Source organism: Pelmatolapia mariae, linkage group LG10_11, assembly GCF_036321145.2.
Source record: "Pelmatolapia mariae isolate MD_Pm_ZW linkage group LG10_11, Pm_UMD_F_2, whole genome shotgun sequence".
NCBI lineage: Eukaryota > Metazoa > Chordata > Actinopteri > Cichliformes > Cichlidae > Pelmatolapia > Pelmatolapia mariae.
The window spans coordinates 34,016,397-34,038,227 of record NC_086236.1 but is presented as its reverse complement, the minus strand read 5'-3'; the positions used below and the strand labels follow the sequence as shown (position 1 = coordinate 34,038,227).

Sequence of the window (21,831 nt, the reverse complement as noted above, 5' to 3'; positions counted from 1 at the left end):
GAAATAAAAAAATACAATATCTCAATAAACTGTTGTCCTGTGTCTTAAGGAGTATCAGATATCACTGTCTGCACTCTATGGAGATGGAGCTCAGAGTGAAGCTGTGGCCGTACGCTATAGCACCTGTGAGTCACACATTTTCTGATCCTGAGCATTTCTCAAACACAGGAGGGGAGAGCCTGAAACCATTTACCTAATCACATTAGCACTAGTGTTCAGCCTAAAAAATAGACAAGTGAAAAAGTCATGCATTTGAGTCAATCATCCTTTTTTATTTTTTTAGTATATTATTTGTTTATTTATTAAATTATTTTCGAGACACTGTTAGTTGTTAGAAGCCAATGTTTTAATGATAGGATATATATGACAGTAATGAGACAACCTAAGATATCCAAGATTACCACAAAAACACAGAAATAAAAATCATAGAATCACAGAAAGCTTGTTTCTCTCCCGTTAGTCTTTAGGCCCAGTTACCTTTTACTTTTCTGTGGTCAGTAGCCCTTCGTGTCATATTCTGTCTCTATGTATAATATAGCATTACTAATACAATAACCTGTATGATAAGAGATTTTTTAGGATTTTGAGATTTTATTATGTTTATGCTTAAAAGTATATTTCATTTAAGTTTTCTAAATGTGTTTGCTCTTTTCACTATTCAGCTTAAATAGAGAAGTATGAGTCTGTCTGTGCAAACTCAAACAGGAAGTCTGCACAGAGCACAGTTTTATTTTCGCTCTTCCTGTATGTTTCTGAGTTACATGAATATGCTTGAGTATAAATAAACGCTGACAACTGCTGCAGGGGTGTGAGTCTCCGTTGAGCTCTCACCCGTGTGCACGTTAATTTGCAAACCTGTCTGAGTGTCAATTATTCTGACCTGAGTTGCATTACAGGAAAACTCCTGACATTTCTTGGTCCTCCGAGCCGGATGGGACAACCCTTTTTGTGTAATCCCACAGGAAAACCTCATCGAGTCCTGACGTCGTGAGAAGCCCACGCTGAAGTCTGTCGACAGCTCCTGTCTAGGTACAGGATAAAAGACCAGAGGCGTACAATTCGGGTTCTGGCCAGCATTCTTATAAGTGGTCCACGACGGTGGGGGTCGATGAGGCGGACCTGAGAGACCGACAGTGAATCAGCAACCAGGTGAATATTAACACTCTGACACACCTCGCGTAAAACGTATAGGCTCGCCCAGAGGGGCTGGTAGCATTTAAAATAAAACAGAGCTCGTCTGAAATAGGACTGGTAGCTCCCCTGAAGTGGGTAAAACTTGGCTCGCCCGAGAGGGGTTGGTAGCATTTTAAAATAAAGCAGAGCTCGTCTGAAATAGGACTGGTAGCTCCCCTGTAGTGGGTAAAATTAGCGCGCGCATAAAGGTATTTATTGTTGTTGTTTTATTTTTGTTGGTGGAATAAGTTGATTTTACAGCACAATAAGGAGGCTGAACTATTCCACTAATTTGTTTACTGTTGGTCACCCAAGTACTGGTGAAGAGAGAAGAGGTCATGTTTCATCATATAAAGGTGACACCGCTTTCAAGAATAGCTTGAAAGTAGAAGGCCGTGTCAACTACCTCTCTCAATTCTCGTGCCAGAGAAGGTGCCGCAGTTGTGTAGTTGTAAAGGATTAAAATGGGTAACGAAGCTTCAAAACTCACTGCTGACGAGCAGTGGTTAGAGAAAAAATGTCCAGGCGCCGGACAAATTAGTGCATGTAAATGGAGAAATCAAAAAAAAAAAAAAAGACTAAATGTCCCACATAGGAGGGAAAATGTAGCCCCTCCGCATTGACTAAATTAAAAGAAACCCTCCAAGCAGAAATAAATACTAATAAAAAAAAAAAAAAAAAATCCTAAAAAGAAAACAAAACGTACACAAGAGTTGTAATGTTTTAAAGCATGGAAAGTGGAATAAACAAAAGGTTAAATTAAATTAGAGCTTATCTAATGTATTCAAACTAATAATAGGAAGGATAGCAACCTGTAAACTGGTATTAACAATGAAACATAGTTGGCATGACGACCGTGCCTAGAATGAATAGAATGCATGAAACCAGATAATTCACACGAAAATATATTAAATAAAAAGAGAGATGCATAAGGTATATTGAGGCTGTGTCATTGTTCAGCCAAGGAAAGTGTGTCTCCAGCTTGGGAGGGGGTGAAACTGCAGATCACCCCCAGCCCTGGATGGATACATAGTGAAATATTGTAATATACTATTGCTGTTATAAAAAAGGAAAAACAAAACAATAATAATATTAACAATGAGATACTATTAATAAGAAGAGGCACCTCAGTCAGTTATGATGTGAGGTGGATAATTGTTAAAAGTAGTCTAAATCAAGCTTAAGGTTTGCTCAAACTCAGTACAATGATATATGAGATGAAGAAAATAAGGAATTAACTACACTAATCAGGTGCATAGAGACACTTGACCTGCTTGTAAACCTGTCATCTTAGATGAGACTTCGTTAGGATGAAGAGCAAACCTATACTAACAACTAATGAGAAGCTGAATTAAATATGTGGACACTACCAAGCTAATGAGGAGCGGTGACACGCATGGAGATGCTGGTTTTGCTCACTACAATTGTATAAATAGAGTTTGAATTCATTACTGTGGATGTACAGTGAGTGACCTCTATATATCTTGAAAAGCATGTCTGAAATATTCGTATGAAAGCATATTTTGAGTGATTTTAACTGTGTGAATGCTGTGAGTAGTAGGTTTTGAGTGATTGGGTGTGATTTGTACAAAAATAATAAAAAATAAGTAATAATAACACTACAAAGGTTCATAGTAGAGTGAGTGAACGAGTGGAAGTTTGAGAGAAAAGGCAGTGTGTGTGATGATTCCTGATGTCTGAAAGGGCTCTATTCAGGAGTGTGAGCGTGACATAAAGGTGTTGGTTTTAGATCAAGATTTAGTAGAATTAAAGAGGGTTTATAGAGTATGAATACAAAGAGAAACAAAAGAGTTCGATTAGTCTGCAGAAACAGAAAATATGTGTGCCTGTGGTGTGTCAAGACAGCCCACAGAGAGAAACAGAACTCTATGAATAGACTCTATGAATAGAATGAATAGACAACACATACTCAAATTGTTATATGTGAAATTATTTCTGGAAAGGGTCAGAAGAGATAGTTTGAATTTAGAACTCAGTGATATGATGCATGAATTAAACCTTATGGCAATAAACACTTGCAATGAAGAAAGCAGCTTACACTCAATTAATATGAACGCAAAGCCTTGATGCCATAGGCATTTTGTTTTGTTTTTGTTTGTTTGCTTAGTAAGTTTGGAAAACAAATTTGTGATCATACTTGTGGATCACAGTGACACATAATGATTTGGGCATATGATTTGCTGATGCCTAGTTTTAGAGCTGTGAGCTATGAGCTTACACTGTCACACATCAGAATTGCTGTATGCTGTATCACGTGCTGACCTTCACAGCACCCCACAGGCTGGTGTCGTTGATATCTTTGTAGACGGTTCAGCGTCCAAAAGTGGCCTTGGGCGAAACTGTGTAGGTTATGCAGTAACCACAGCAGACACAGTTTTAGAAGCAAAGGCACTAACTTTCTCACACTCTGCGCAAAGTGCAGAACTTACAGCTGTTATACGTGCGTGTCAACTGCATGAAGCACAAGCTATAAACATACACACTGACAGCCAGTATGTTTTTGCAGCGGTACATCATTTTGCAAAAATTTGGCAGAATAGAGGTATGATTACTTCTACTGGCAATCCAGTGCAACATGGAAATCTTTTAAAGACACTGTTGGAAGTGATAACATTGCCAAAACAGTTAGCCTTATGTAAATGTGCTGCACACCAGAAAGACAACTCAGAGGTCACTAAAGGCAATAACTTCGCAGATCAAGCAGCAAAAGCAGCAGCACAACAAACTATAGACACATTAATATCTGAATCCTCAATGCAAATACCACTTGATGTGCTTAAAAACGAACAGAAAGCCGCACCTACTGCAGAACAGAAGAAATGGTTAAAATGTGGCGGAAAGCTAGAAAATGATTTGATGACTTGTAATGGCAAACCAATACTACCAAAATCCCTGCACAAAACAGCAGCATTAGTGACACACGGTTCCACTCATGTGTCAACGGGAAGCATGGTAGATATGATTTCTAAACATTTCTACGCTCAAAATTTTGAAAATTCAGCAAAAGAATTTGTCAGAACATGCATGATTTGCCAAAAACATAATGCACAGGGAAACCTCAGACCAAGAAGAGGTAACTTTCCCACACCACCTCATCCTTTTCATACAATCCACATGGATTTTATTGAACTAAATGAATGCCAAGGCTCAAAATACGCTCTAGTGATTATAGACGTATTCTCAAAATGGCCAGAAATCTATCCAGTAAAAAAAGCAGACGCCATCTCAGTAGCAAAATGTTTGTGCAACCATTTCATTCCAACATATGGCATCCCTACTCTGATAAGATCAGACAATGGGACACATTTTGTTAATGAAGTAATCAGCAAGGTCTCTGAAGCACTAGGATTCAGCATCAAACACCACTGTGCCTACCACCCACAAAGTGCCGGACTAGTGGAAAGAACTAACGGCACAATAAAACAGAGACTGAGAAAATGCATGGAAGAAACAGGGAGACCATGGCCTGAGTGTATAGGCCTGGTGAAAATGTGGATGAGACTGACACAAAGTTCTCAGAAACTCACACCTTTTGAAATCATTCACGGTAGACCATTTCCACTACCAATCACAAGTGAGCCCATAGATAAGTCAATAAGAGAAACCACACTAGCTGAATGGATGACTAAATTGCTTGAAAATAGAGAGATTGTTCTAAACAACCAACTGCCAAGTGACATCTCTCCAGTGTTTTGCAGGTTGAAGCCAGGTGATTGGATCCTGATCAAAGTACTCCAAAGGAAAAATTGGAGTTCACCAAGGTGGGAAGGTCCTTATCAAGTGCTACTCACCACACCAACTGCCTGCAAAATAGCAGAAAGACCGTCCTGGATTCATCAAAGCCACTGCAAAAAAGTGAGTGACAACATAAACTAATAGACGCCGACGCCCCTGCACTCTGGTGATCCGAAGGTGGAGGGAGGGCTGATTGGGAAAATTCCCGCCCTTGACCTTCTTGCCTTTGGTCTACTCATCAGAGGTTACAGGTGTGTCTGGTCATCATGAAGACACTCGTCCTCCTAGTGGCTAGTGTTGCACTCTTGGTGAGTTTATTAACACTCACCCGAAAGAAAGAAGATGAACAACACCACCTGCAGACAAGATGGACACATGACGACTCACATCTTCGTGACATGACACAAGACCACATTCACCCATGGATGAACAATGCATGGTACCGCTATGCCTATGACAGCACACCTACTAAAGACTGCTATATCTGCTCACATATGCCGCCAACCACACGGCATGCAATGTTGTATGGCAAAGCAATGAACATGACTCAGGCAAAGTGTGCCGCAAGTTACGCCAGCCTTGGATATCAATACCGGGGAATTGTGATCAACCACAGCAATCCTCTGGAGATAGGATTACGAAATGGGACATGTGACAAATGGTTCTGGATTGACCTGAGAGTGAAGCGCAGGAGTAAGGCTGAATCATTCCCAGTCTTTCTTGAAAACAATGGAAATTTGACACACGCCCTGTGCTACCGCCAAGAGAACGGATCGACGCCAATGGGAAACACCACCAACTGCAAAGCAGTGCAGACACACGCTCCTGGAAGACCAGTGAAGAGCAGCAACATCTCGAATGGCACCTTTTGGGTGCAAGGTATGGCCTGGCTTTGTGGCCAACGAGCCTATTTTATCCTTCCTAGGAATTGGACAGGTCAGTGCGCTCCCATTTTCATATCTGACCACACTTTCAAGATAACCATGGACGCCATGTCAACATCAACGTCAACAACAAGGAAAAGACGAAGCACCCCAGACCTCAAGCAGCATGATTCCATATGGGGTTCCGATGTCCCAGAGGAATTTAAACTTTGGACTGAAAGACAAAAGGTTCTGAATGCTTCATGTAAATTCAACGACGAACAGGATCAGGAGATTGACGCTCTGTGCATTGCAGTAATGCAACACAGGGTCTTGGCTCTTGGAAGTCCCTGCTGATTAAAGGACTTGTTTTTGTTGGTGTTATAATACTGTTATTGTGTCTTTTCACTTCATGTGTCATACCATGTTTGAATGGTATTGAAATGTTTACAAGTGGCCATAGACTGATACAATAAGCTATGAACTGTACATATACATATACATATGTACAACAGGAGGGAATGATAAGAGATTTTTTAGGATTTTGAGATTTTATTATGTTTATGCTTAAAAGTATATTTCATTTAAGTTTTCTAAATGTGTTTGCTCTTTTCACTATTCAGCTTAAATAGAGAAGTATGAGTCTGTCTGTGCAAACTCAAACAGGAAGTCTGCACAGAGCACAGTTTTATTTTCGCTCTTCCTGTATGTTTCTGAGTTACATGAATATGCTTGAGTATAAATAAACGCTGACAACTGCTGCAGGGGTGTGAGTCTCCGTTGAGCTCTCACCCGTGTGCACGTTAATTTGCAAACCTGTCTGAGTGTCAATTATTCTGACCTGAGTTGCATTACAGGAAAACTCCTGACACTGTACGTAAATGAACTTCATTGTGTAATTGAGCTCAGCTCAGGGCAAAACTGGTGAGTCAAACAAGGGAAAGATGCCAAGACAGCTCAAGTGCAACTTCCAGTTAAGACCGACCGGCTTACATGCAAAAAGTGCAAACGTCCCTTAACTTTACCCTTACAGGAGGATATGCATACTTGAAGGTCTCCTCATATAGAAACATCAGGGTTTTTGGGCAGTCTTGTTTCTACAGCACTACACGTACAGTCATTTTGGTCCAGAGACACAGATTCCTTTCTCTGCATAATGATGGGCTCTCTGAACAATGAGACAGCAGCCAGTGCCGGTACAATACCAGTACTGCTCTTGAAACTTGGTTATAAGTTCAAAAATTACTGGGTGCACTGTGTCTACGTTTATTGTCCATGCTAGTGTGCAAATGACATTCTTTGGCTTTGTGTTTTTTCTTTGTTTTCTGGCTTTTTTCTGTCTCTCTAGCCACTTTGCAGGTAAGCAGTGCGAGTGTGGTCAGGTCAGACCACTCCAGTATCTGTGTGTCATGGAGACCAGTATCTGCCGTTGATGGATATGGTATTGTAATCCAGGATGTAAAAGGTATTCTGTAATCACATCTACAGTGATGTGAAAAGGTCTTTGCCCCCTTCCTGATTTCCTAGTGTTTTGCATATTTATCACACTTACATGTTTCAGATCATCAGACAAATGTTAATATTAGACACAGATAACATAAGTTAATGCAAAATGCAGTTTTGAAATGATGATTTCATAGATTAGGGAGAAAGATTATCCAAACCTCCCTGGTCCTGTGTAAAAACAAATTGCCCCTCTTGTTAAATCACGAGTTAACTGTGATTAACCAATGTTGGAAACTTCAGTTCAGTGTTACTAAACACACTCAGGCCTGATTAATTGCAGACTTGTGAATCAGGAAATCAGTTAAATAGAACCTGTCTGACAAAGTGAAACAGGCTAAAAGGCCTCAAAAAGCAACACATCGTGTCACCAGCCATCCTCCTGGTCCTCAGTGTTAATGCCCACGTAACTGGGTCCTTCAATGGAATGGCTCAAGCCACTGAAGCCTAATATAACAAGATGAGACTGACAAATATTCTATTTGAATGTTTAAAAAGAAAAATATCACAGTATCTATGCTTTCACTGAGCATATACCTGCATCACGAGTGTGAATGATGAACTCTGCAGGCTGAAAAGTCTGCAGAGTTTTTAACATCAAGAAGAATGGTCGTCATGTTCCCAGCAGCCCAATCGCTGTTATGAGCAAGCAGTCAGAGATTGGTGATGCAAACCGTGTGCGTGTGAGTGGACCGGGGCTGACCGAGGCCAGGACTTTTGAACCTACAGAGTTCTACATTGACACTCATCATGCAGGTATATGCTCAGTGAAAGTATAGCTACTGTGATTTTTTTATTTTTTTTATTTTTTAATCATTCAAATAAAACATTTGTCAGTCTCATCTTTCTTATATTAGGCTACGGTGGCTTGAGCCTTTCCATTGAAGGACCCACTTAAGTGGACACAATCACTGAGGACCAGGAGGATGGCACCTGCAAGGTCACCTGCTGCCCCACTGAACCAGGAAATGACATCATCAACATTAAGTCTGCTGACCAATATGTGCCAGGTGCTTACCATAAAACAGTCGAGGATTACAGAGAAGGGACATGTTTTTTTTTGTTGTTGTTGTTGTTTTTGTTTTGTTTTTAATCCCATATTGGAAAACAAACTTGTGATATTTGACAAATATGGGATATGTTTGGGAAATAAAGATGTAACACACATATACATAGAGATAGAGAGTATTAGAGTACAGATCAAATGTAATCACATTTATTCTATACACTCTGGGCATTTTCTCTACCTCACATCCATTTTCCAAATGAGTCATCAAGCAAGCAGGCATGTGCTTTGACTGTGGGAGAAATTAAAAGACATGTTTTATTATGTTGTGTCTTTGAGGGGAACTTCATTTTTTCCCATTCTGTTTTCAGTGGTGAAGAGTTTCCTGGGAGACAAAGGACTCGCTCCAGATCAATCAATAAATATGGAAAGTATAAAGTGAAGTTTTTTGTTTGTTTGTTTGTTTCCCAGCGTTTTCTTATGTTGAGCTTTTCAACTTCAGTTCCATGTCCATTACAGCGGCACACAGCTTTGTGACATATAAATGTTTTGTATTTCAATTTTGTTATCTTTCATAAAAAAACATTTGCCAAATATGATCATTTTTGTTGTTATGCGTACCTACGAAGTCATTAAAACACAATTTCGATAGCTACATGTTAACTACATATTAATATACTGTATGAAATTTGTGATAATCTGCATTGAATTAAGATAACTTATTGATTTCAGGTAAGAGAAAAGTTTAATAAATGACATTTTAAAGAGCCTTATAAATGTGATGTCTAAAGTTAACGCCAATGAAAAGCCACCATTTTAATATAGAACCTTGGTTATGGCGCTTGAAGATGTAAGCATCAGAGAACAAAGGACCCACTGACTGGAAGCTGTCAATTACTATTACTACTATTAGTCAGCAGTATCCATAGCCATATGTTCTTCAGAATAAACGCTATATAACGATTACTTTGCTGTTGTTGTCGTTGTCTAGCCACACAATGAAGCTAATTAGAGCTTTATGAGGCCTTTCTACAGCTGACAACTGGAAATGAATCCGAATGCCCTCACAAACCTTGAAGAACTACAACTATGCCCATTGATTGGCACAGTTTGTCACGTGTGTCGCTGAAATGATATTTTTGATGTCATTTGGTCTATGTTCCAGAATTTTAGGTTAGTATTAAACCTGCATCGGTTTTAGGAGTTGAAAGCTAAAGGTTTTTAATAGTATTAATTTATTTCTCCTCTGACTTTGGCCTGGGTCTTGTGGTTCCAATGAAAGGTAATCTTAACGTTTCAGGTTACCAAGACATTTTGGACCAGTCTGTGCTTAAAACATTGTGAGAACAGTTTAGGGAGGGTCTTTTTCCCTTCCAGCACGACTGTGACCTAATGCACAAACTTGGTCCATAAAGACATGATTGAATGTGTCTGGCATAGAAGCAGAGTGGCTTGCTTTGAGCCCTGATCTTAACTCCTAGATCACCATTGTGATGAACCAGAATGGAGATTGCAAACGTCCAACATCGGTGTCTGACCTAACAAATGCTCTTCTGGATGAATGGGCACAAAAAAAAAAAAAGAAAATCCACAGACACGTTAAAAAAAACTTGTAGAAAAAACTTTGTCTGACAAATGGAAGCCATTAAAGCTGCAAATGGGTGGGCGGATAAAGAACGTGACATCATAAATCTCCTGTAGCTGTAATGTGTAGGTGGCCCAATACGTGTCTGTAGAAAGTATGGACAAAATGAGCAGTGGTTAGGGTTACTGTTTAAAAAGCGACAGTACTACAGCATCTCAGCAATCAGTTTCATTTCTATTGCACCAAATCAAAACAATTCCATGAAGGTGCTTTTTTAAAGACAGGACAAAGACACGCTGGGGAAGAGAGCCAGAGATTAATAACAACTAATAATTATATTCAGAGAGAGTGAAACTGAGAAAGGTGACTGAAGAAGAAATACTCCAGTATCATAGGAATCCCCCAGCAGCCGACACCTATTGCAGCATAACTAAGGGAGGATTCAGGGTCACCTGATCGAGCCCTAACTATATGCTTTAGCAAAAAGACTGTCTGTCTCCTGAATCCAAACTGGAAGCTGGTTCCACAGAAGAGGGGCCTGAAAGCTGAAGGCTCTGCCTCCCATTCTACTTTGAAATACTCCAGGATCAACAAGTACACTCTAAGAAATACAATGTTGTATTTACTCAACCCAGTTATGTCAACCGGTCCCACACAACTGCGTTACTGAAATATAAATTATATAATACATTTAATTTGAACAAGAAATCTAAAGTACTTCTAATAACATTTGGATAATTACATGCAAATCAAAATAATTATGTTGTATTGGCTGAATATCATAATGCTGATCTAACTAACATTAACTTCACTTAAACTGACCAGACAAAATAAAATCTACTGAACCAAAACAAGCTCTACTGAAACTATAGGATTAAATCACTTTAGCAGAATTGCAACTTACTCTATTGAAGTTTGTAAATTAAATAAATGGAACACAAGTTTGTTCATTTAACCTGACTTAACAGAAAACTTTCAGGTAAAGCGTATTGAAGCAAACTTTGAGCTTTCAACACTTCAAAGTAAAAGACAGTAACAAACAGTGCAAAAAAGCATACTGTTGTATGAAAAGCTGGTGCATTTCTATTCATGTTTGTTAAAATCCAATTAATTGCAATAATTTGACAAGATTTTTTCCTCTTTGTGTGACTTATTCAGTTCAAATGGATATAAGTATTAAATGCACTAACATTCATATCAAAGTATTGTAACTGTATGAATCAAGTTATACTGAACATACTCTGAAATTAAATGTTCTGTTTTGCACAACTTGTATACAAACATGGCATCAGGTTCATACAAACAACAAAAAAAGGCTTCTCATTACTTTTTACAGTACAGAGGTCCCTCGTTTATCGCAGGTGTTACCTTCTAAAAATAACCCACGATAGGTGAAATCCACGAAGAAGCCAACTTTATTTTTACAATTATTTTACATATTTTAAGGCTGTAAAACCCCTCACTAGACACTTTATGCACTTTTCTCAAACAGTCATGAACATTTTCACACTTTTTTCTCTTGTTTAAACTCTCAAAGTTCAAACCTTTGTAGAAATATAAGTCCAGTATTATAGAATGAAACCAAAGATCAAACCCAGTTTTCAGGTTCAGAACATGGGAATAGAGCAGCTGCGAGAGAACTCAACATTAACATTGGTATGGAAGTAGAGGAAGCAAGAAGAATGAGCTGACTAAAGTTTGACTTATCTGACTGTTTTGTTTCATTTAATGCGCCTTATAATCCGGTGCGCCATATGGTCAAAAAAATACAGTAACTTCTACCTTCCTTTAGCATGTCCAGAAGTCCAACTTTTTGTGCCATGGTTAGCATCTTCCTCTGTCTTTTGGGTGCTACCGCAGCTGCCTTTGACGATGCAAAACGCTTCATCAACATTGTTGTGTTTGTTGCAAACATACAAACATACAGTACAGCACTTCAGAGTCACACTGTAGCGATCGATGTAGTGATTCTGTACTGTACAGGAGACACGGCACGGAGGAGACTGATTGACAGTGGTCTACAGCCAATCAGGACGCAGAACACAATGCGCTGTTAAAGAAAAAAAAACATGCAAAATTGCACACCAAAAAAATCCGGGAAACAGCGAGGCCACGAAAGGTGAACCGCGTTATAGCGAGGGACCGCTGTACATGGCATAAAACATGAACATAATCTTTGACCCTTCAGGTTTACATTCTGTGCAAATTGTTGTCCAGTGATCAAAACAAAATACACAAAATGAAAGAATAAAAGTGACTTGTGCTGTGCTACATTTGCCTCTCAAACATTAAACCGGGATAAAAACCAAAAAAACCCAAAGAGGTAGTTCACAGCAACAGTGTAGGAGAGGAAACAGCGCTTCATAACAAATGCTTCTAGATCAGGGGTATTAAACTAAGATTTGAGGAGGTCCAGTTGGAGAAAATCTTCTCAAGCAGAGGTCCGGGACATCGTAATGTCTAACTTGCGTTATGATTGTGATAGAGAAGGAGCCTATTTTCTTTTATCAATACGTATGTATGAACAATAAACTGTCAAATCAATGAAAATACAAGTTAAAAACATTTCAACAAAATTTATTGTTAACAGTGAAACACACAGTAGGCCTACATTAGATATAGGGCTGCAGTTTAAAATGAATTAGAGAAAATAAATAAAATGGCTAAATTGTGCATCTTAAAACGAAGTGCTTAATTTCAGAAAAAAATAGCAGCAGCTTGAGTTTCTCTTTTTCTTTCCCTTTTACCTCTCGATTTAACAGTCTCAATAAATTTTCAACAGATAACATCAAAACATCTTAACAATTTTACAGTTTCTCTTTCTTTCCCCATTATATTCCATTTCCCCACTTTCTGTTGTTCAGTGAGAGAATTGAGCTTTAGTTTGCCCTACCAGGATTTCAAATCTGGACTGGAATGGTGTCAGGGCCATTCTCATACACATGTGTAGGTGCTCATTGGTGAGCCTGGAACGATATTTAGTTTTTATTATGTTCATTGTGGAGAAAGCTGCCTCACAGCTGTATGTGGAGCCAAACATGGTCAAGATGTACAGGGCTACTTTCCTCAGATTTGGGAAAGCTGTCTCAGAGACCATTTGGAGCCAGAAAGTGCCATGTTCAGTTCTTCCAAACTGCTCTTTCAGGGCCACAGCTGCTTGGAGATCAACCAGTTGCATTTGAAGAGGCCCAGCATTTGCCCACTTGAAGTGCTGTGTGACTTCCTTTGAGAACCCTCTGACATCAGTGATGAGAAATGGGTTCTTTATGAACATGGTGAGCTGCTGTCCAAAGCTGAAGCTATTAAAACGTTTGCTGAAGTTTTCACTCAGCTTCCCTGAGCATGCGATGCTGACAAGAAACGTTTACACAGCTACATTCTCGCCTGAAAATATGCGAAAAGTTTATTTTGCGACCCAGAAAGAGTAAGAAGAGTAATATTAAAACTAAGTAGCGGCCGCCATTGTTGGAAACTGGAATTGGCTGCGCCGCGCTTTGAATTCTGGGATATGGGTTTTCATTTTTGTTGTCCCGGTGGAAAATCGGGAGAAATTTGGGAGAATGGTGGCTTCAAGAGATTTTCGGGAGATTTAGACTGTAGATTAGTCCAAGCAGGAGCGCACACCTCTTTGCCACATCACTAAGCACTTGCAGCACAGTGCATCCTTCTATGATGACACCAATGTCCTCAGGTGAATCTGCAGAGTCTGCTCCTTCATCTCTCACAACATAGACTCCCAAAGTCAGCTGCCTCGTTTCTCTGCTTGCACCAAGATCCACATCCTTAAAATGGAAAAGAAAAGTTAATTGCATACGGATTGTCGGAGAATTTTTGTAAATAAAGTCTGCAACACGGAAAGAGCTGTGGTCAAGCTATTTATTACTGGGCGCAGGAGAACGGACACACACATCAAAACATCACAGGTTCATAGTAATGAGCCTTCTGAAACACAAGTGCTGCTCCCACTCCTTTAGGCATTCCAAGGAAGAGGGAGGACGTTACAAACTGATCATACCACACATCACGCACCTCGCTATGAAACCTACGGAACCTAACGGAACAATGGGAATGCTGTTTTGTTCCCTTGGCGTTATCAGCACCTGTACAGAGAGTTGTCTTCTCCAACTGCTCAGGCTGAAATATGTTCATCTAGTTTTAGAAACTTTCACTGAACAGTCTATTACAGTGTCACAACTAAGGATATGCATAAGCACTTAAATACCTTAAATGACAATAATAGAAATTTTCTATTACATCCCACCTTTGACTATTTTATCAAATCATAAATAAAATCACCAAAAGGAAATTTCTAATTCAACACCATTCAGCATCAACAGCATTGCATACTCAGAGAGGTTCACTATGTGCATCATTCTACAGTGTTAGAGGGAATATTTTACACTTAGTGTTCATTCTGACACACTGTCCTCTCGTCTTCATCTGAGACTAGAATTTGTATGCAAAATATTAGTAATTATACTCAGGAAAAAATTCCCAAAACATCAGATTACACGTGGAAATGTGAAACAGCATTAGTTCTTCACCTGCTTTAACACTTTACTTAAATGAATTTGTTCATTCATAACAAGCTCTTGATAAGTAAGTCATTCAGTGTGAAACATTTTTATCAAACCTCATAATAAAATCCATCATCCAATGTTTCCCATTTAGTGACTGTTTCTGTAAAAGAATCATTATCATCAGTATTGTTAGGGATGAAGACACATCACCAAACATCACACACACACTCCTTGTGCAATTCTATTTTGCCATGTCCAGATGTTTGTCATCAGGGACAGTGAATACAACTAAACCTGTGGATGAATACAAAGAACATCTCACTGATATCAGTCATAAAGTCAGTCTAAGGTAACACCACAAGTTGCCACGTGTTTCCACACAGCTGCAAATCCTCTTCTGTCCACGTTCCAGCCTTGTCTTGTGTCTAACCCTAACACTAACCCTCATCCCTCTTCAGTGACACAGAGCCTCGCTCTGCACCTCACTAAGTTGGAGCTTGGCACGCCCTTGTTGGAGGAGAGCATTTTTCACGCCTCACTTTCTCATTCCAACGCAACTGTAGGATGAAAGGGCGGAGCACATCGTACACCCTTGTTGTCTTCCTCAGGGTCTAACACAGGCATCTTTCTCAACCTTTTGGGTTATTACTGTGGCTCTGAACTCTTCACACAAACGGCTGTAGCTCAGATGGCAGAGCTTGCCATCACCAGTGTGTAAATGTGTGTGTGAATGACTGAATGTAGTGTAAAGCGATTTGGGGTCCTTAGGAACTAAGTAAAGCGCTATACAAATGCAGGCCATTTACCATTTACAGAACACAGAAAAATCATTGAAAATTGTAGAAAAATCAACAAATAGTAAACCTGGAATCCCTCCTTTTGACACATGGCCCTTTCCATGTGGCAATTTAACAGAATTAGGAGAATGAGGAAAAGAAAAAGGTTAGGTTACTGTCTCTTGGACAATATCAGGGCTTCTCCTGTGAAGTAGCTTCGCTCCGGGCGTGTAAACCTGTGCTAGCAAATGAAATTAGTGTGCTTTTCATGTTAGGTCTGCTTAACTCCTGGTTTCGACACCACATCTGCTCTGTAATTGCCTAGAAAACAGAATCTTTGACTTAATAGAAACTTCACATTTACAAACAACTGTAGGTCACAGGAGTAATAAGGCATCCAGCACTGCAGCCACTATTTTGTCATGTGCAATGGATTTCTCTCACATCAGGAAAAACATTCTTTCCATAATGTGCCCAAATCATGGATCACCCCGCGTGTTTATTCAGAATTACTGTAAATAGTGAGTGGTCTTAAGCAATATCACTCACTTGTTTCAATGTTTTGACCTCAGCAACTTGAGAGAAAGAGTGATATAATAATAACACTAAGATGTTCTGTGATCACTGCACATCCTGCTTTATTTTCACTGGTGTCTGTCTGTGTGATGCCAAATCCTCGACAAAAAGCCCTGAGGATGCCTGTCTCCTCCACCAAGGAGCCACTAAAAAAATACATAAAAATTGTATAAATATGGTTACAGCTGTTGATTGTTTGTTTGTTTTTTTCTAAAGTACAAAAGCTGGCATTGCCACATAAAAGATTTCATTTTTGTTTGATGCAATGATGATGATGCAGTGTGCATAAAGTTAAAAGATTAAAGCTAATAAAACAAATTTCATTTGATTCAATTTTATATGTGTGCATGAGCTAACTTGTAAAGCCATTTGGTCAGCTGAGTTGCCTTTAAACCTGCTATAGAAATGACATTGGACAATGGAGAAAGGATAAATTGAACCCATTCATAACCATTCATGGCCAGCTTGATCCAAGCTTGGTAGCCATGACAACGAACGACATCCCACAAATCCCACTGAGCGCAAGCAAAAGGGTTTGTTGCACACCCTGCAACTAAATCGAATCATCTAAGGGTGTTTACTCACTTCATGTCACTTCCACGATGTTATTTCTCTCTCCTACAGCTTCCATAAATATGATGAATTCTGCAAATTAGTTGTCATTTAGCCACTTGTAATGACTTTACGGAAAGTCAATAGCGATTTTCCTTAGTGAGAAGTTGGCAACACTGTTTGAAGCAGACACACATTGCCAGGGTTGTGCTTGGATGAGCTGACTGGGTAAGGCCTTGTGAGCAGCTAGTGACAATGGCAGGCGGCAGGGATGCACTTTAAATATAACAGAAGTGGCTGCATTCTACTGGCAGACAGACGTCAGAGACTCAAACTTGGGTCATTAAACTGCTTGGGTCCCATTTTGTGAAAGCCAATCAAAAAAATACATAGGCGTTGACTTGTAATTTGTGTGGAACAATATTGAGAAATATATTAAGAAAAAGAAAAAAATTAAAGATAAATGTCCTTTTTTATCAGCCTATTACTGGCCGGCTGTGTGGTACACGGTGTTAAGAGGCCAGCATTCAGACTCCAGAGTTTAACGACCCAAGTTCGAGTCTCTGACAGTCTGTCTGCTATAGCGGGGTGGGCCGAGCGAAAAACGAAGCTCCGGGCTGCCTCCTTTTTCTCTCTCTCTCTCTCTCTCTCTCTTTTTTTTAAACATATATTTATTTATATTTGAAGCTCAGGGAAACACTTAGTTTTAACTCGGCCTTTAAGGTACCCTATATATGTCCGTTTCACATCTTATCAGTCCATACAGTGGGAAGGGCCAATCTTCACCTGATACTTTCTGCACAAGCTTTTATCACACTGGAGCCGCTGTTTACAGGTAAGAAATGGACTGTCAGCAAGTGTCAGTAATGTTATAGTGGCTGTGTGGAGTAGCATAACCACTGCTAATATAACACTTTTCACCTGCATTTCTACATATTACAATGTCTTTTACCCTCTTTATGGTGCTAGCTTAAAGTCATGCTGTAAATGTTAGCTTATTTTCTAGTCAAACATATTAAAACCATGTTAGGACAGAAGTATTACCTTCTGTCATGACTAATTACCTTACTAGTTAATAAAGTTACGGCTAACATGATAGTGCTAACCCATAACCCCGAACTCTGTAATACTGTAAATGATGAGTGATTTAAGTTAACACTAAACGTTAAACAGTGTCTCCTGAACATTTATAATCAGGTTTGAGTCTGGCTGCACTGAGTTTTGAAGATGCAAATTTAGCATGATGGCTGATGGTGCTGTGTAAGCTTCAGTGTTGGGACTAACGCGCACGAGCACGGTAACTAGTTATTATGCCAAAACCAGGAACGCGTTACTCGTTACTGGGATTTAGATAGGCTCGTTATTCGTTACTTCGTGTGGTGGCTATCGGGAGCTTCCACAGATTCAATAACATTAGCAAGTGGTGGAGGCCAGCAGGTGGATGAAGGAAAAGGGAGGCAAGAGGAGAGACCCAAAGCGGCCGCCGGTCCCAGTGTCAGGTGAACTGAACTTCAGGTAAGAAGTTATGACCTGCAGTCTATCTGGGTCAGATAGAAACCAAGTTTAGGTGGAGTTTATTTTCGTTATGCTGACTTTTTCGTACTGCGTACTAGCTAGCATGACGAAGTTTCTGTACAGCTGGGTGGGTGCTATGTTACTGATGTTGAACTTTATTTTGTTCATACGGTTAATTATTAGAGTTTCCAACCTTCCCGTAAAAAACAGAATCCTCTGGTATTCAGAGAAAATATTATGCGTTTGGTATTGAGGTGAAAAGGAACACAGTTTGTCCCGGACTTCAGCTACAATGAAAAAGACACAAAGCTGGAGTTATTCTGTGTTTACGCTGCACAGCTGCCTCTTCTCCTCTCATTCTCTCCCCCTCCCTCTCCTGTTGCTACTTCAATCATGAAACTGATCAATGATCAGCTGATCGGCTTTTCTCTCTTGTTTATTTATCGCCCACTTTGCGCCAGAAAGAGGAAACCAGCGGATGTCGCGCTAAACAACAGCAGCACGTTTAAGCTTGATCAGCTGTTGTTAGAATTTATTTAATATTAATTTCTAGTATCAGCTGATGTTTGCTGGAGCCACAGCTGTAAAAGCTGCTGGTCATGATATGGGTTTGGTTATCTGGTGAGAGGGAAAGATGAAGATGAAACCAGGAGATGTCCTTACTGAATCATCAGAGCTGAACAGGTGATGGAGAAACAGGTTTACCTTTTAGGTGACATGAATGAGTTGAAGTTATGAACTGTTTCTGAGAGACAAATAACACCAGGATCCTTTTCTAAGTAGCGGACATCTGGTAACTGTGCAGGGGCGGGTCTAGCAAAGTGCTGCCAGGGGTCCATGTAGGGCATTAACAGGGAAAGGGTGGCACAAGGAAATACTTTTCTTTCTTATTCTCATTTAAAATGTCTAGCTTTTAAAAAAAGAATTATCTGAGTCTTACAACAAAGAATTGATAGATTGATACATATATACCATCAGAACAGTGTACATCACTGTCACAACAGTGTTTATTTTCATTCAAAGGCTTTATGATTTTTCCTATAATGGTGGGCCGGTCTCTAGTCAAAATGCCCGGGACGATTTTTTTGTCCCAGTCCAGCTCTGTATGCAGCTCATCTGCAGTCTGGTGTTGAATACATCTTCCTATTCAGAAGGCATAATTTCCGAGTTCTGAGTACAATCGAAAGCACCACGACTGCAGTTTTTGTGTTGGATGTAAAAAGCAGGCTAGAATCATGCGGCGGTCAACGACGGTCCAGGCGTGGGATTTCTCTCGTGGAAATGTGCACATTATTTTTCCTTTCTATTGGTAGGTGGCACAATGCCCTTGTGGCAAGTAAGCAAGCTAGAAGACTGGCAATCTTGCTGGGTATCCAGTTACAGAAGCAACACATTAACCAGAGAATTCTGAGTAAATCCAAAGTTACTTTCCCTAGTAACTAGTTACTGTGAAAGTAACGAGTAACTTGAAGTAACTGAGTTACTTTTGATAGAAGTAACTATTAATGTAACTAAGTTACTAATTTAAAGTAACTTACCTAACACTGGTAAGCTTCTACTTACCTTCTACACTGTGTTTAACACAGATTTCAGAATAGCAAAGAGGAGCGCTGTTGCTTCATCCTTAATACTTTAGAGAAGAACTGGATTGCAAATCAAAAGGTCCTTAATAGCTTTTTGTCCTCCCCGACCCTCAAAGCCAAAGTTCAGCCATGAGAGCTGATGGGACACGATGAGTAAAAGTGACATAATCAGAAACAAAGGTGATTAAGATAACATAAGATAACCTTTATTAGTCCCATACGTGGGAAATTTGTTAATTACTTCATATTTGCAATACTTGCAAATACTCTATTTGCATTCTTTGGAGAAAAGAATATGAAAAGGCTGTCTGCGGTTTTGGATTGATGTCCTTCTCCTGAGGCTCAAAGAAGTAGGGCAGTGTCACGGTCCTTTTGGCAGCAGAAAGCTGCTGAGCGCTGGAATGAAGCACGGCCATACCAGCTGAAATGTCTCACTGACACAGAAACTGTTGGTCATCCTCTGTTTTGCTACTGTCTTCACCCTGCTGTTATTTGGTCTCATCTCAATAACGTACTTTTCTATATAGCTAAGCTTGATGAGCGATGCCTTGTTGGCTGACATTTATGTCTTTGAGCGTGTGAGAACTTTAATAATTATAAAACCACATGAATTTGACAAATGTCCTTTTAACTGTCAGCTCATAGTGAAGTACACTGAGCCACCCTGAGCTATAATATCAAAATAGAAGCTGCTACCTTTGTCAAGAGTGGCTGGATCTGAGTGCGTACTACTTTCAGTTATTCAAATTTGCTTAATTTGTTAAAAGAAAGTCCTGTCTATGTGCAGAGAGTGTCTTCCAGAGGAATGGTTCTGTGATGTTCTACATCACAAACATCAGCCACTCCACAACAGAGAAAGTGTTATTGATGTTTTTTTGAAACCATTCCTCCAACCACATGTATTATTAGAGTGAACGGTCAAAATTGCACTAATATACAAGGTATTTCCTCATGAGATACTCAGTTTTGGTTTTCATATGTTTCTACAGCCAGTTAGAAATAATCTATTTAAGTGGTTTTCTCTCTTTTGGTAGCTCGCATTCTGCCAACAGTGAAGCTTCGAAACTGCTCCTGTGGGGACGTAAACTTCACAGTGTCAGCAGGAAAAATAGTGATTTTAATCAACATTAATAGTAAACAGCAACCTGCTATTTAGGTTAGGGTGAGTGAAGTATTTCTTTGATATTGTTTTTCAATAAGCAGATGCAAATATTTATTCCTCTGTTATATTTCTGTACATACAGTCTTTATGCCAGTAGCGATGCAGTGCAGCACAGCTTTCTTGATGAGGAAGAGCAGCTGTGCTGTGATGTCAGCTTCAGCTGCCCAGCATGCACACCTGAAATGTTACCATCAGTTGATGGTAACAGAAAGCTATATCACTTTCAGCAAAACGAAAGGTGCTCATTGTTGATGTTCTTTGTTTTTGTGTTTTTATGCATTTATTTATAAAAACCTTCCATGGTTGAAGACAGCCAAGTGTCTGCATTTGTTGACACTTTACAGAAGACAGTGACAAATGCAAGTTTAGTTGATTTCATTTTTCTCTTTTTGGTTAATTTGACATAATAGTTTTTTACTATAGTAAACAAATGACTGTCTTCTGCAAAATGATTAGTGTTAAATTAGAGTAAATGAAAAATTTTATAATTCCTTGCTATTTTATTAATTGTGTTACATGTCATAGACACGGGGAAGAGGCACCATGGGGATTCCCAGTGGACAGCAGCACGAGAGACTTCAAGGAAGTGGAGGTCGCTGTGTGTCGACATGGATTAATGTGTCTTTTGTGTCACTTTCACTTCAGGGACAGCAAACAGGTCGCCGTGGTGTATTTCAGGAACGGTTACATGCCTGACAGCTACACTTCTGAACAGGTCCAACTTTTGATTTGCACTCAGAATGATTACATCAAAGAGTTTAGTTAAAAACACTCAAATGAAACCTGCAGACTTGCTTAAAGTGATTCGTATTCATGAGAAACTGGAACGTCATTATCATTGAGTTTATTTCTTTCCCTGCTTAGCAACACCAAGTCTAGCCCTGATTGGCTGATATAAGTGACAACAGACCTGTCGCTGTGTCAGTCTGAATGGGTGATTAGAGACCAACACATGTTTGTTGCTGTTTCATGTTCTCCGCAACATTGTGTGCAGTTACTGCAGCTGTGTGTGCATTCTGCTGGCAGGAACAGGAAACAAGTGAAAGAAAACTGGCGAGCACCCTGGAAGGAAAAGTTAATCGGACATAACAAGTTAAAACAGTTTGCAAGTTTCAAGCCAAACTGCTGAATCTACTGTCCAGGTTCTCCTTGATAGCGTGACTCTGTTGTTCTCCTTCATTCTTCTGTCTCTGTCAAATCTCAGCGTAATATAAACCAACTATTGTGACGCTCTGCTGGTCGGTGTGCTGGCTGTTTTGTC

General features: G+C 39.6%; 1 protein-coding gene across 1 annotated transcript in view; it reads left to right on the top strand.

The window, feature by feature from the left end:
• Nucleotides 1–566: 566 nt before the first annotated feature.
• LOC134637803 (RING finger protein 145-like) overlaps nt 567–21,831 on the top strand; it is a 33,221-nt gene continuing 11,956 nt past the window's right edge. Inside the window, exon 1 of the mRNA XM_063488327.2 lies at nt 567–1,149. The gene's annotated coding sequence lies outside the window, so the exon portion shown is untranslated. The remainder of the gene's footprint in view (nt 1,150–21,831) is intronic.